This window comes from Podarcis pityusensis (assembly GCF_964106645.2).
Source record: "Podarcis pityusensis genome assembly, chromosome: Z".
Lineage (NCBI taxonomy): Eukaryota > Metazoa > Chordata > Lepidosauria > Squamata > Lacertidae > Podarcis > Podarcis pityusensis.
The window spans coordinates 9,996,527-10,010,387 of NC_138044.1; the positions used below are offsets into that span (position 1 = coordinate 9,996,527).

Here is a 13,861-nt window from a genome sequence, read left to right on the forward strand (position 1 = left end):
AATACTTCAATGGAGTAGCATGAGAGCTGCTTCTCCACATTCCAGTCCCACAACTATCTCAGTTATGAGTGTTCAAAGGTTTCTAGGAGTTGGAACAATAATAGAGCCCCTTCCATTACCAAACCACAAAGACAGGAGGTGCCAACTTGTAAAAGTATCAGATTGGCCAAATCCACATTGTCCAATCCTAGAGACATGGCTAGAGTAGTTTGTCAGGAGACTATGGGGAAGTATCATCCATCTGGCTAAAGAAGTGCATGCCCCACCCTGAAAGTAAATAGAATTGACTCTCTACCTCAAAGAGGGAGGGCCTGTAGTCCTCCAGATGTAGTAGGACTATAGCTCCTACCAGCACCTGACCAATGGTCATATAAGCTGGGTTGATGGGAGTTGTAGTCTAGCAAGATCTGAAGGGCCATAGCTGCTATCCCTGCTATACAACCTCTTCTTGGGACTTCTGAATATCAGACATTGTTAATTTGAACTAGCTAATTTGAAAAGTGGTCTTCCTCTGTAACACAAACAACCAGAGTGAGGAACCTGTGGCCCTCCAGATGATGTCAGACAACAACTCCCATCATCATCCCTGACCAATGGTTATATAGTTTGGGGCTAATGGTGATTGTAGTCCAGCAAAACATCTGAAGAGACACATCCCTGACCCACCTCAAAACATGGAATTTCTGTGACCATAATGGACATTTGGAAGGAGTAGGAAGTTTGCATCCATATTCCTTTGTGACTTTTCTAATGCAGAGAGATCTGGGGTATGTGTGTGGACATTCTGTTTCAGATGGGACAGAGATGTAAGGGAGACAGGAAGTGTGAGGCTCATGCACTTCCTGCTTCCCCAGAATCTGCCATGTTAGTATCCATTGTTTTTCAAGTAGGCCCAACCCCAAACTGGGCTGAGGTAGAGTTGTCTGTGGAATTAATTTGTCTGATTCTATGTTCTTCACTAGAAACTGGAAGAGGGGCAGAATAAAAGCTTCTGAATTTTGATGTTCAGCGTTAGCAGGGCACATCACTTGCACAACTACTGATACCAGTAGTCATATCAGCAACACAGAGAGACAGAAGGGAGTGTTCACCAGCTGCAGGCTCCTTTGACTGCCAGAAGATTCTGCACATTCTAATCCCCAGTGAAGGTAGTTGAAGAGTACTACTGAAAACTCTGTAGCACTTGTGTGTGTGTGTGTGTGTGTGTGTGTGTGTGTGTGTCTACTCACTGTAGAAATAATCCTCATAGACCAAAGAACTGCTACTGAGAGCTGTCACATTCTTCAGCTAGGTCAGCGTGAGTACAGTAAATATTTTATAACTGTACTATGTTCATTCGGGATTGCTTTGACTATTGTTCAGGCCTATTTCACTGACGTTCATATCTCCCTTTTAATGAAGAACCATCAAACAGAGGGGTGAGGAACTCTTTTCAGCAGTTCAATCAAGTCCAATGGGGCTTTATTCCAAGATGATACCCTGGTGCACTGTTCAAATAACTGGAATCTATGCACAATCAGTGTGTTTGTGTGCTGGGATGAGAAGCAGAAATCATATCTGCAGGCATCCTCTGGGTGTGTTTCACACACTGGTCATGCCTTGCATATATCAAGAGCCTGTCTATATAAAACTGTTCTGGACACCAGAAGTTCTGCGTGCAACTATTGGATCAAGGCATGGTGATCCTTGTGGGAGGGGAGGGTTGATTGCACAACCGACATTTGCTTGGGCAACTGACTGCACACAGCTGATATCTGTGTATGGAGGGCTGCCAAGTTTCGTACACAGAATGCATATTTTATCCTCCTTATATACCATCAATGTGTATAAGAGCATAAGGGATAATTTCAACAAATGGGAGATAAGAGAGTAAAGGAAATGAGGGAAGACTATGCATCCTTTTCTGGATACAGGCTTAACTGCAATGGCTTATAACCAATGAAAAGTGGCTTATGGGGAACATGTGGCCTTTCAGATGTTGTTGTGCTACAACCTCCTTCATTCCCAACCACTGGATATGCTGGTTGGGGCTGATGAGAGTTGGAGTAAAGAAATAAAAATCTGGAGGGCCACAGGTTCCCCACCTCTGGGTTGTGTCAAAGAGGTCACATAAAAAGTGAATTCCAAGAAGGGATTTGACAGAAGGGGTATTGGTCTTTGTATCACAAGGCTGCAGTACCATGGGAGTCAATCTCAGGCTTCAGTTTTGAAAGGATATTTATTGTGCTTTCTTCATTTGCACAGGCATAATAGGAGGATAAGACGATTCTCCCGGTGCATTTTAGCACTTGTTTCCATAGCAATTAGCATTAGACTTGAAAGCGTAATGTAATTATCATACTCCCCTAAGGAGCACTCTTTTCTTTTGTGTTCTGTGTGTTTGGGGTGCCACTTTAACCCCTTCCTCTCACTTGGTTCAATGTTCATGTCGCTTTATTGGCCGAGGGAGCCGGTGTACAGCTTCTGGGTCATGTGGCCAGCATGACTAAGCCGCTTCTAGCGAACCAGAGCAGCGCACAGAAACGCCATTTACCTTCCCGCCGGAGCAGTACCTATTTATCTACTCGCACTTTGACGTGCTTTCGAACTGCTAGGTTGGCAGGAGCAGGGACCGAGCAACAGGAGCTCACCCCGTCGCAGGGATTCGAACCGCCGACTTTCTGATCGGCAAGTCCTAGGCTCTGTGGTTTAACCCACAGCGCCATCCATGTCCCTATGGAGGTTAGTAGCCACGGTTAACCTTATTTTCCATGAATTTGTCTAACGCCCTTTTAAAGCCTTCCAAGTTGCTGGTCATTGCTACTACATGTAGAAGTGAGTTGCACAGTTTAACTAAGTGCTGCGTGAAGAGGTCCCTTTGTCTACCTTAAATCCCCCAACATTCAGCTTCATTTGATCTAGTTCTAGTATTATCAGAGAAGTAGGAAAACTTTAATCATGCCATTCTTGACCAACAAGGTTCTTTTCTCTGATCACTCATGTCAGGGTAGTCACAGAAAATTGATGAAATAATGTTTAGTGGGGCAATTAAAAAAATAATAATAATGGTGGGAGGACGTGGTTCCTCTGCACTAAATGTGCTACTTTTGAAGCAAATATTGAAACACAGGAGTAACTCTCATTAACAGTACAATAGGACTTACTCCTAGGTGTGTACAGGAATGCAAGTTAAGTTATCACATTTTTTTTTAAAAAAAACGTAAACTGCTGGGTGGGGGGCATTCTGCTAGCATGGCACAGGGTGTGGTTGCACCAAATTTATTCCATGGACATCCATTTTACATCTTACATTATTTATCCGAGAGAGAGAGAGAGAGAGGAATAAGGAAACAGAGACAGGGATAGTGTGATGGACAAGAGATGAATGGACGTAAGAAGAAACCAATATAATCAGAGGAAAGTTTCCATTCCACATAGTCACAAATATATGTATGTACTGCATATTTCCCAGTGTGCAAGTTTGACAGCTGCTGACATTGTAGAAAACGTCCTCTCTTAATGATATTAAGTAATTTCCAGAGAATTTTTATGGCTGAGGATGTCCCCTAAAGGCAGATCTACACACACACACACACACACACACACACACACACACCATTTAAATCAAACTTAGGTGGCTCAAGAAAACTTTGATGTGCATTACATTGAGAAAAATGTACCAGCTTCTTGAATTCAGCTGAGCTCTTCTGACATTCTTAAGATTCCTGCTGGATCAAAGCAAAGGCCTATCTTGTTCAACTCCCTGTCATGGCCAACCAGATTCCCCACCTGCAATTCCCAAAAACTGGTATTCAGCAATGACCGCTCCCCGCTTAAAACGGGGGGCGCCCTTTGCATGGACGCGCGCAGCCCCTAGATCTGGAGTGGCCCCATCAGCATAGGCTTGGTTTGCCTTCCCTCAGGTGGGATACCTGGAGGTCCCCGCCTACCTCAGTCAGTTGTCCAATCCCACCTGGGGGAAGCGTTGCCAAGGAGACCAGGCCAGGTAGGGGAGGGATTACCTGCCCACACAATAGAGGGAGGATCTTACCTGGGAATCCTCACTTGGCTCCAGAGCTTCTCCCACCCTACCCACCCTCAGTTAATGTCTTATTTGCAGGTTAACTTTTCTTCACAGGTTTTGCAGGTTAACTTTTCTTCGCAGGTATGCGGGCGCTGCTACGTTAAGGTCGCTGTTAAAGGGCCGGAAAGGAATTTCCCTGCATTGGCAGGTTTCGCCTTTCCCGTAGCAAAACGTCACAACTTTGGCAGTATCAGGCCTTGGGCGGAATCCTTTAGTCCATCTTCCTCTTTGCTACGGCGATACCAGGGTTCCCCGTTAAAGGGGTTTCTGAAGGGAGGCTTTGACCGTACGCCGAAAGGTCGTCATTGCTCTCCCCTGCGGCGGCGGCGTAACGGGGGCGGCTATCTCTGCTTGAACATATGTTCTCCAGAGCCGGCCCATCCCCCCCCCACACACACTGGATAACCCTGAAGCTCCCTAGGTCCCCGGCTGGGGACTGGGGAGGGAGAACGCCCAATGCCTGAGCCAAGGTCTACCCACATTTGAAATTTAATAAAGTTGTGGCCAATTTAATCCCATAGCACGTTGTCATGAGTCCTTATTCCACATGACGGGGGGACCGCGCGGGATCTGGGGACTCTGCCTGTCCATGCAATAGACAGTTACCATCAAATCTATTAAGATGAGACACATTTTTCAAAAGCTATTTTACTTTCCTGAGTTTACTTGTTTAAGAACTTTGTCACCTACAAAGTCCCAGGACGGGTTACAACCATTTAACCAGATAATGTTAAAATCTAATGAAACAATTTTAAAAATGAATCCAAAAAGAAACAGAGGCCATTTTACAAGAAACTCAAAAGTAAAGAGGCTGGGCTTTCAACAAACTATGTAAACTTCATAATCAGCAGGGCTTTTTTTCAACCGGAACTTCCTGGAACTCACTTGCGGCATCTCTCAGGTGAGCACCATTGCCATTATAAGAGAACAAGGGAGGTGTTCATTGTGAGTTCCAGCACCTCTTTTTCTAGATAAATAACACTGATAATCAGGATCCACTTAAAATGAAGATTGTAATGCAAGGAACAACAACAAAAAAGTAATTTTGAGCTTAGTTTTACAGTGGTACCTCTGGTTACATACTTTATTCATTCAGGAGGTCCATTCTTAACCTGAAACTGTTCTTAACCTGAAGCACCACTTTAGCTAATGGGGCTTTCTGCTGCCGCCATGCCGCCGCCGCCGCGCGATTTCTGTTCTCATCCTAAAGCAAAGTTCTTAACCCGAGGTACTATTTCTGGGTTAGCGGAGTCTGTAACCTGAAGCGTATGTAACCCGAGGTACCACTGTAATCTCCAAATCTTACTGCAGCTGATAGAAGCTACCCAATGGCCAGGTCAGGTGAGAAACACAGCAGCAGTATAGTGGTAAAATTTGAAATGTATAAGCCCATCATAACAGCCCCTGTAGCTGCCCTGTCCAAAACTACAGCCCCTGTGGATTTTCTTATTTCCTCTGTGTTGTTCCCTCATGTAGAACTCAAAAGCCTCATTATCACCTCAATCACATGCCTATGCTAATTTGCCATAAACTGTTAGTGAAAAACTTGAAAGCCTCGTTATCACCTCAGTCACTTGCTAGATCAAGAGCAGTCTGTCACTGGCAGATGATGCCATAGATCTTGCTATGGAAAACAACATCATCAGAGCTAAGTGCCCCCTCTTCTCCACCACTGCCTCCACCACACCGCTGGTGTACAGTCTTCCTCCAGCTTATCCTGTCCCTTCTCTGGGTACACTTTCTTATATACCATGCTTGTCTTATGGCTAAGCAGAAATAATTAACATAAGAGATCACTCTATGATATTTTAAATACTAGATGTTTCAAAACTATTTGCTGGTTTATCTGATAAGCAAAGGCAGCTGTGTTGGTGGATAAGAGGGAGAACCTACCCACCTCCCAGCTCACGATTGGCAATGCTTGAACAGTGGTACCTTGGTTCTCAAACACCTTGGTACTCAAACAACTTGGAACCCAAACACTGCAAACTCGGAAGTAAGTGTTCCAGTTTGCGAACATTTTTCAGAAGCTGAACATGCTCCGTTTTGAGTGTTACGCTTCCGATTTGAGTGCAACACTTCCGGTTTGAGTGTTATGCTGAGGTATGTCTGTTTTTGCTGTTTATTTTGCGTTTTTGTGGCTCTTTTGTTTTTGTTTTTGTGACTGTGTGGAACCCAGTTCAGCTACTGATTGATTGATTGATTGATTGATTGATTGATTGTGTGACTGCAGTGCATTGTTTATTGCGTTCATTTTATGGATCAACACTCTTTTTAGATAGTAAAATTCATGTTAAATTGCCATTTTAAAAATCTGGAATGAATTAATCCATTTCGCATTACTTTCTATGGGAAAGCGCACCTTCATTTTGGAACGCTTTGGTTTTGGAACGGACTTCCTGAAAGGATTAAGTTTGAGAACCAAGGTACCACTGTATTACAAGGGTGCTGAAGTCTCGGGCCTGGGGACCTAATGTGTCTCTCCAGGCCTCTCTATCTGGCTCTCAGAACTCTCCTAAGGCCATACCTTTTACTGGCCTTGCTCCATGCCCCCAGTGTTTTTGCCTGGCTGGAATATGTCCTTAAACTCTGGTCATACATATCCGAATGAAAGATAGTGAAGAATGTGTGTAGAAACTTGCCTGCTGTGCAAAGGTAAAATTTACATTGTTTTGCTCTGTCCCCTTGTGCCTCTGCCTCTACCCACCACTGACATGTAGACACCCACATCCCCAGGAAGGTCACTCAGATGAGAATGTGGCCTTCAAGCTTGTAAAAGAGTCCCCACCCTGCTTTATTTAGGACCAATTAAAATGTTACAAAAATAGGAAGCCAGCTGTTGTGTCCTGATTTTCTTTTCTTTTTAGATATAACTTGCTTTTGCAGGCCCTTTGAAGGTCTATCATTGAAAAAATAGGGCTAGAAGAAAGCTAACATTCCCCAGGCATGTAATCTGCTTTTTAAAATAAAAATAAAAATAAATAAATAAAGTTGTTTTATGGTATTTTTAGGGTGTCTAGCAGACCCTATTTTTGGAAGGAATGTCTGATTTTATCTCTACCCCTGGTGTAAACCACATTGAAACCATGTGTTCAGAGGATAGGTACAAATAAATTAATATTTTCCCCCATTCTCATAATAGATAATAGGCAGCACTAGGGCTCCACCAGGGAAGAAAGATGATACATTTTTTTTCAATAAAAATACTAATCAGAAAATCAGACCTTCCCTTTTTTTTATAATAATATTTATTAGTTTTCCAACAAATTGAACACAACACTACAAAAAAACCAAAAAAGAAAAAACATACAACAATACCATACAATACAAAGCAAAACAAAACTGCAAAACACTAACATACAACTAACAAAACAAAACAAAAACCATTTAAAACACAGTCCAATTTCAATATCTTATCTTTCTTTCACTAATTTCCACGACCTCCTCACACCTCCCTTTTTGTATTCCACTTCTATTAATTGTTTCAGCAATTCCTTTCCATCTTCCTCTGTTTTCTATCCTATAATTGTCTTAACACATTCTAACCTTATTTTTCCCTTTAATGCTCTAATAATCTATTTATACTTAATTCCTTATAACATTTCTACTAAAGCCATATAACTTCATTCCAACATTTTTCTAACATTCAAGAAAATCAGACCTTCCTAACCATGATTCACAATGCTCACCATAGACATCATTTCCCAAAAAGGCATTACAGTGGTACCTCGGGTTACATATGCTTCAGGTTACATACGCTTTAGGTTACAGAATCCAGTTACCCAGAAATAGTACCTCAGGTTAAGAACTTTGCTTCAGGATGAGAACAGAAATCGCGCGGCAGCAGAAGGAGGCCCCGTTAGCTAAAGTGGTGCTTCAGGTTAAGAACAGTTTCAGGTTAAGAACGGACCTCCGGAACGAATTAAGTACTTAACCCGAGGTACCACTGTATTTAGTTTCAAGAGGGAGTTGTAGGGCAGGCGCAGGGATTCAGTGTGGAGTGCTGCTGTTCAGGATTCGAGCCTCCCACAAGTTTTCAACTCCCTCCCTCCAAACCATTAGCATTCCATGCCATCTAAACCTGCTCAGTTTTCACTGAACTGTTTTTTTTGGGTTTCCCCAGGAGTTTTGGCCCCCTCTTTTTCTGTAGCTTCCTTCGAAGAATCCTGGGAATTGTAGTTGCTTTAAGGGTGCTGGAAATTATTATGAGACCCTTGATCCCCTCTCACAACTACAATTCCCAGAGTTCTCTGGGAGGGAAAGATTGGTTGCTAAACCACTCTAGGAATTGTAGCTCTCCTAGAATAAAGTCTCTTAGCTGCTTTCGGGACCCTTAAGCTACAGTTCCCAGGATTCTTTGGGGAAAACCACAGCTGTTTACAGTAACATGATAGTGCTTTTGGTGTATAGTGCAGATGGTGCCTAAGTTCAGTTTCCCACATTTCCACATTTATTTGATTTTTTTTTAAAAAAAGTCCTTCTGAAAATTCACCATGATTTTAGCATGAATTTCTCCTAATGAGTACAGTCATACCTTGAGATAAATACGCTTCAGGATAAGTATTTTCAGGTTGCGCTCCGTGGCGACCTGGAAGTAACAGAGCACGTTACTTCCGGGTTTCGCCACTTGCATATGCGCAGACAGTCAAAATGACGTCATGCGCATGCGCGGAAGCGGCAAAACGCGTCACGCGCATGCGCAGAAGCGGCAAAACGCGACACGCGCAGACGCGTCTTATTTTCTGTTCAGGATGCGAACAGGGCTTCAGAAGTGATCCCGTTCACATCCTGAGGTACCACTGTACATCTTTATTTGCAAGTTTGTCTAATACACATTCCTGCAAAGCAATTCCCACCCCCCAAATAACCCACATTTTGTATGCTATTTTCACTGATATATATCTCTTACGCACCCATTACCCAAGTAGCATGCATTTTTTTAACACGCTACTCAGCTGGAGAACTGCATTGCAAATTTCAGAACAGTGCAAATTGCAAAGGATAGCTGTCTTCTGGTTCACATATTGTTTTGGGAAGTATGACTTAGATAGGTTAACCTATAAGTGTGAACTGAATCAAATTCCTTCTCCCAGGGGCGCTGACTTGCCCGCCATATGGAGGGGGGCACATCATGTGGTGTGCCACGTGATGGGTCCCACCCCTGCTTAGCACATGAGCGCTTGTGTGCTGGGGGGGGGACGTGCAGGCGCCCCGACCCCACCGCCACGATGCTGGTACTCATGCGCCAGGTGAGGAATAAAGAGTTCAGAGCTGGGCTCCACACCTGGCCTGCTTCTCCCTGTCAGGGAGGGAAGAGGTGGAGCAGGCCTGAAGGTTTTTTGGGAAGCTCATCCCCCTCTTTGAAAATTGGGCGGACTGAAGACACCCTCAGCTCCCACTACTCAGCACGCCTGCCTTCTCCATCCCTAGTTTGTGGCCACACCTGCTTTTGCCTCACCCACCGCTGTTGCATGGCTCCCAGAAGTTTGCCCACAAAGGAATGTGGTCCTCAGGCTTATTATTATGTTTATCCCAGTCTGAATTGCTGCCTTCAATTAAAACCACTTCCGGTCTGCTGTGGGAGTTATTATCAAAACTCAGAAAGGCTGAGTAGTAGCTATTTAATCCTTATGGGTTGTGGCACCCAGAAGGCCTGTTTGAACAAACATTGCCACTGGTTGTTTTGTTTTCATTCTTTGGGCTTTTATGGCTCCAGAAGCCAGTGATTATTTCCACAAGTGAATGTTGGTATTTCCATGGGCTCCTGTGCGTTCTCATTCAGCATATTACTCCAGGGACATGCTGTTTGTTGGTAAACAGGTGGCCCTAAGCCAATTTGGAAAGAGAGAGAGGAGTGTCTCAGGGGCAACTGAACAGCAAATATGAAGCCTTGATGAAAAGAGACACTGGGGAGTTTGCAGGAATCAGGGACACAGTAAGAGAAAGAGAATGATGCACTAAGGAAACAGGTAAGTGAACTTTTAATTAGCTGTACACACAAGCTTGTTTTGTAAATCAGATTTGTTTCTGTATTTTTTCCTGACATATTTTGTGTCTTTCATGTGCTTGGTTTTTGTTAACAACAAAATAATACCCCTCCTGTGGTTTCCAGCAACTGCAGACCCTCCAAGTGTCCCTATTTTCCAGGCGCATTCCTGATTTAGAGAAACTGTCCCAATTTCTGATTTGAGCCCGGAATGTCCCACTTTTCCTTAGGATGTTCCTATTTTCATTGGAGAAATGTTGGAGGACATGGCGTTATCTGACCCCTGAGCCGTCTGAAGGCAATCCTGTATAGGGAAGTTTTTAAAGAAAATGTTTAATGTTTTATTATGTTTTTATATGTTGGAAGCTGCCCAGAGTGGTTGGGACAACCCAGTAAGATGTGTGGGATTTGAATATGGATATAGAACATAGTGTTGCATGCCAGCCCAGTCCCCAAGAGGTGAGAGAATCCAGGGGTTCCAGGCGCCCACCCAGGCTTTGTGTTACATTTTGGTAATGAGAAACAGTGGAGACTGTGATGTCTTTTGGTTTATGGTCAATTTACATGCATATACAGTCATACCTGGGGTTACAGACGCTTCAGGTTGCGCGTTTTCGGATTGTGCACTGTGCCGAACCCAGAAGTACTGGAACAGGTGACTTCCAGGTTTCGGCACTCGCACATGTGCAGAAGCTGTAAATCACACTTTGTGCATGTGCAGAAGCGCTGAATCACGACCCACACATGTGCAGATGTGGCGCTGCAAGTTGTGAACACTGCGGGTTGCGAACGTGCCTGCCGCATGGATCACGTTCACAACACGAGTGTCCACTGTATATCCTGAGCTTATGATGGAGGGGTTCACAGCATCAACACCCCAAAAGGGTCTAGCTTCTCCCATAGCTGCTGCCTGATTTCAAGCAGAAATCAGCCATGCCTCTCTGTGCCTTTCCAGTCTGCAGGTTTTTCCTTTAGGCCACATTACAGCAAACTCTGCCCTCAGATTACGGCTTTTTCTTTCTAACCCTTTAAGAGCTGGAGAAGGGGTCCTACTCATTTGCCATCTGTCCCAGAGGCCTCCCCTTCTTTTGCTTTCTTAATTATCCATCAACTTTCTCTTAACACTTGCTGGGTCTAGGGGTTGTTTTACACTCAGTTTAATACCCCAAGCCTTAATGAAATTCCAACACCTTCTGGATCCAGGGAGTCTGCCACCCACGAACTCATAACAATATTCATCAGGGTTAGTAGCCACAGATAGCTTTATCCTCCAGTAATTTATCTAATCCTCTTTTAAAGCCATCCAATTTGGTGACCATCACAGCCTCATGTGGGAGCAAGTTCCGCTGTTAAACTACGCAAAGTGTGAAGTCATGATTCCTTTTATCCGTCCCAAATCTTCCAACATTCATTCTCATTGGATGTCCATGAGTTTCAGTGTTGTGAGAGAGGGAGAAAAACTTTTCTCAGTTCACTGTCTCCATGTCATGCATAGTTTTATGCATATTTATCATGAGGCTGGGGAGCAGCAGCAGTTGGCAACAATGGCAGTGAAGGGATAAATCCAGGTCCATCTCCTTTACCCAAGGGGTAAAATTTATGGAGCTGGCACTGCCATGGAGTCCTGGATAGTTAGCTAAATATCCATCTGAGACCAGGGTTGCATCTTCTGTCCATCACACTCAACTCCAAATCTCTGCCAAGGAGCAAGGCTTCTGACAGCCAAATAAATGAATGCCAAATTAAGCAGGCATGAATGCATTTATTTGACATCTGCTAGTAGGAGGGGACGTGGGTGGTGCTGTGGTCTAAACCACAGAGCCTAGAATTTGCCGATCAGAAGGTCGGTGGTTCAAATCCCCGTGACGGGGTGAGCTCCTGTTGCTCGGTCCCTGCTCCTGCCAACCTAGCAGTTAGAAAGCAGAAAGTGCAAGTAGATAAACAGGTACCACTCCGGCGGGAAGGTAAATGGCGTTTCCGTGCACTGCTCTGGTTTGCCAGAAGCAGCTTAGTCATGCTGGCCACATGACCCGGAAGCTGTACGCCAGGTCCCTTGGCCAATAAAGCGAGATGAGCACCGCAACCCCAGAGTCGGTCACAACTGGACCTAATGGTCAGGGGTCCCTTTACCTTTAGTAGGAGGGGTGACATAAAGAAGTATGCAAAGCTCCCTCTCTTCTCTTAACTTCTCTTATGTGTGTAATACGGACTAGTTTGCCCACATGAGCTGTATCCCAAAATCTTTATATTCAATCTTCTAATGTTGGTCTGGCCAGTTATGTTAGGATCATCCTACTCTCGTGTAGGACTCTGGTAGAGACACATGCCTGACTGGCATGTTCTCTGCCTCCTGGTCAATCGTTTGGGAGCTTCAAAAGATTTCTTCAGCCCGAACATCACAGCGACTGATACCAAGAAGCATCAGCACACTTACGATCCTGCATAGTATTAGCGGTTCGTGTAACAGACTCAATAGCTCAGCATTTTGGCTAATCTACTTTTATTTATATATAACACATTCGGAGCATTCTGACTTAGCTCCACACCGTCATGTGATAGACAACAATCTCATGACTGCAAACATGGAGCAAGAATCCTAACATCCTCCCCCGATTCATGAACCGTGTTGTAGTCATCAGTGTAACTGCAACAACCATACAGATGTCATACACGTAGTATACTCCTGTATCACCCGTTCCACCCTTGGAACTACCTGCAACTGGATTAGCCTTGGGCCTTACCATCTTGCACTTTTGACTAGTCTTGGCATCATAGCTCTTCTGACTATTAAGAGGTTTCACACCTGGCTTTGTTGGGACTTGATCCTAACGTTCCCGCCCCCCCCCCGCTCCTCAAATTATATCACAGTGTAAAACAAGCATAGAACAAGTACATGCTGCAATATGAGCAATAGTAATGTCCAGTCAGTAAAGCATGACACTCTTAATCTCAGAGTTATGGGTTCAAGCCCCACATTGGGCTGAAGATTCCTTCATTGCAGGGGGTTGGACTAGATGATCCTAGTGGTCCCTTCCAACTCTATAATTCTGTGATGGTATGATTACCAGGCCTACGTCTACTCACATCACTTTTAATCTTCTTGCCAATTAACCTAGTAAAGCATGGATCCCCAAAGTGTACTGCCTTAGTCGTCTAACAGCCAGTATGCACACAAAAATAGTTGGGCCATGTGGCACCTAGAGCACAGTGTTCCAAACTACAAGACTTTGCCTTGTTAGTGAAATTACACAGGTGGCCAAGAGATCTATCCGAGATCCAAGAATGTTAGATTGCTCCTAAGTGGCTCTGTACACTCAGCACCCCCTGCCCTGGCTTCTTTTGAGTTATTAAAACTTAATTCAGTCACTGACTAGGCATTGTGAAAGGGGAGGGAAAATCCCCTGGAGGAAAGAGATGAATGAAAATTAAAGAGCACCTGACAGATTCAGGGCCATTATGCAAGCCTCAATAAAACACAGTGTGTCAAATCACCCAGGGAGGTGATGACCAAACTACAAAGTGCCCCTGCGACAGCCAAGTGAAGGAAATGGGAGCAGTGAGATAGAAATTACCAATTACATCTCCCTAATCTTGTTTTGCAGCTAAAGTGGCATTTCGGAGACTGGCGACCTGCCCACTTCCCTCAGCCCTGCAGGATGCCAAGCAGGAAGGAAAGTGCTTCTCAGGCTGCAGGACATCTTGTTGACAAAACGGGGCTGGAGAGAAGCAGAGCGATACTTGCCAGCCATTTGGACCACCAAATTACAGTCAAAGCATTACACCTGCAGCGTGAATATGGAGGTTTCTGTAAG

General features: G+C 44.3%; 1 protein-coding gene across 5 annotated transcripts in view; it reads right to left on the minus strand.

Annotated features, from left to right (window-relative positions):
* Positions 1 to 13,861, minus strand: part of KCNT1 (potassium sodium-activated channel subfamily T member 1) — a 206,683-nt gene that overhangs the window by 86,501 nt on the left and 106,321 nt on the right. The window lies entirely within an intron of this gene.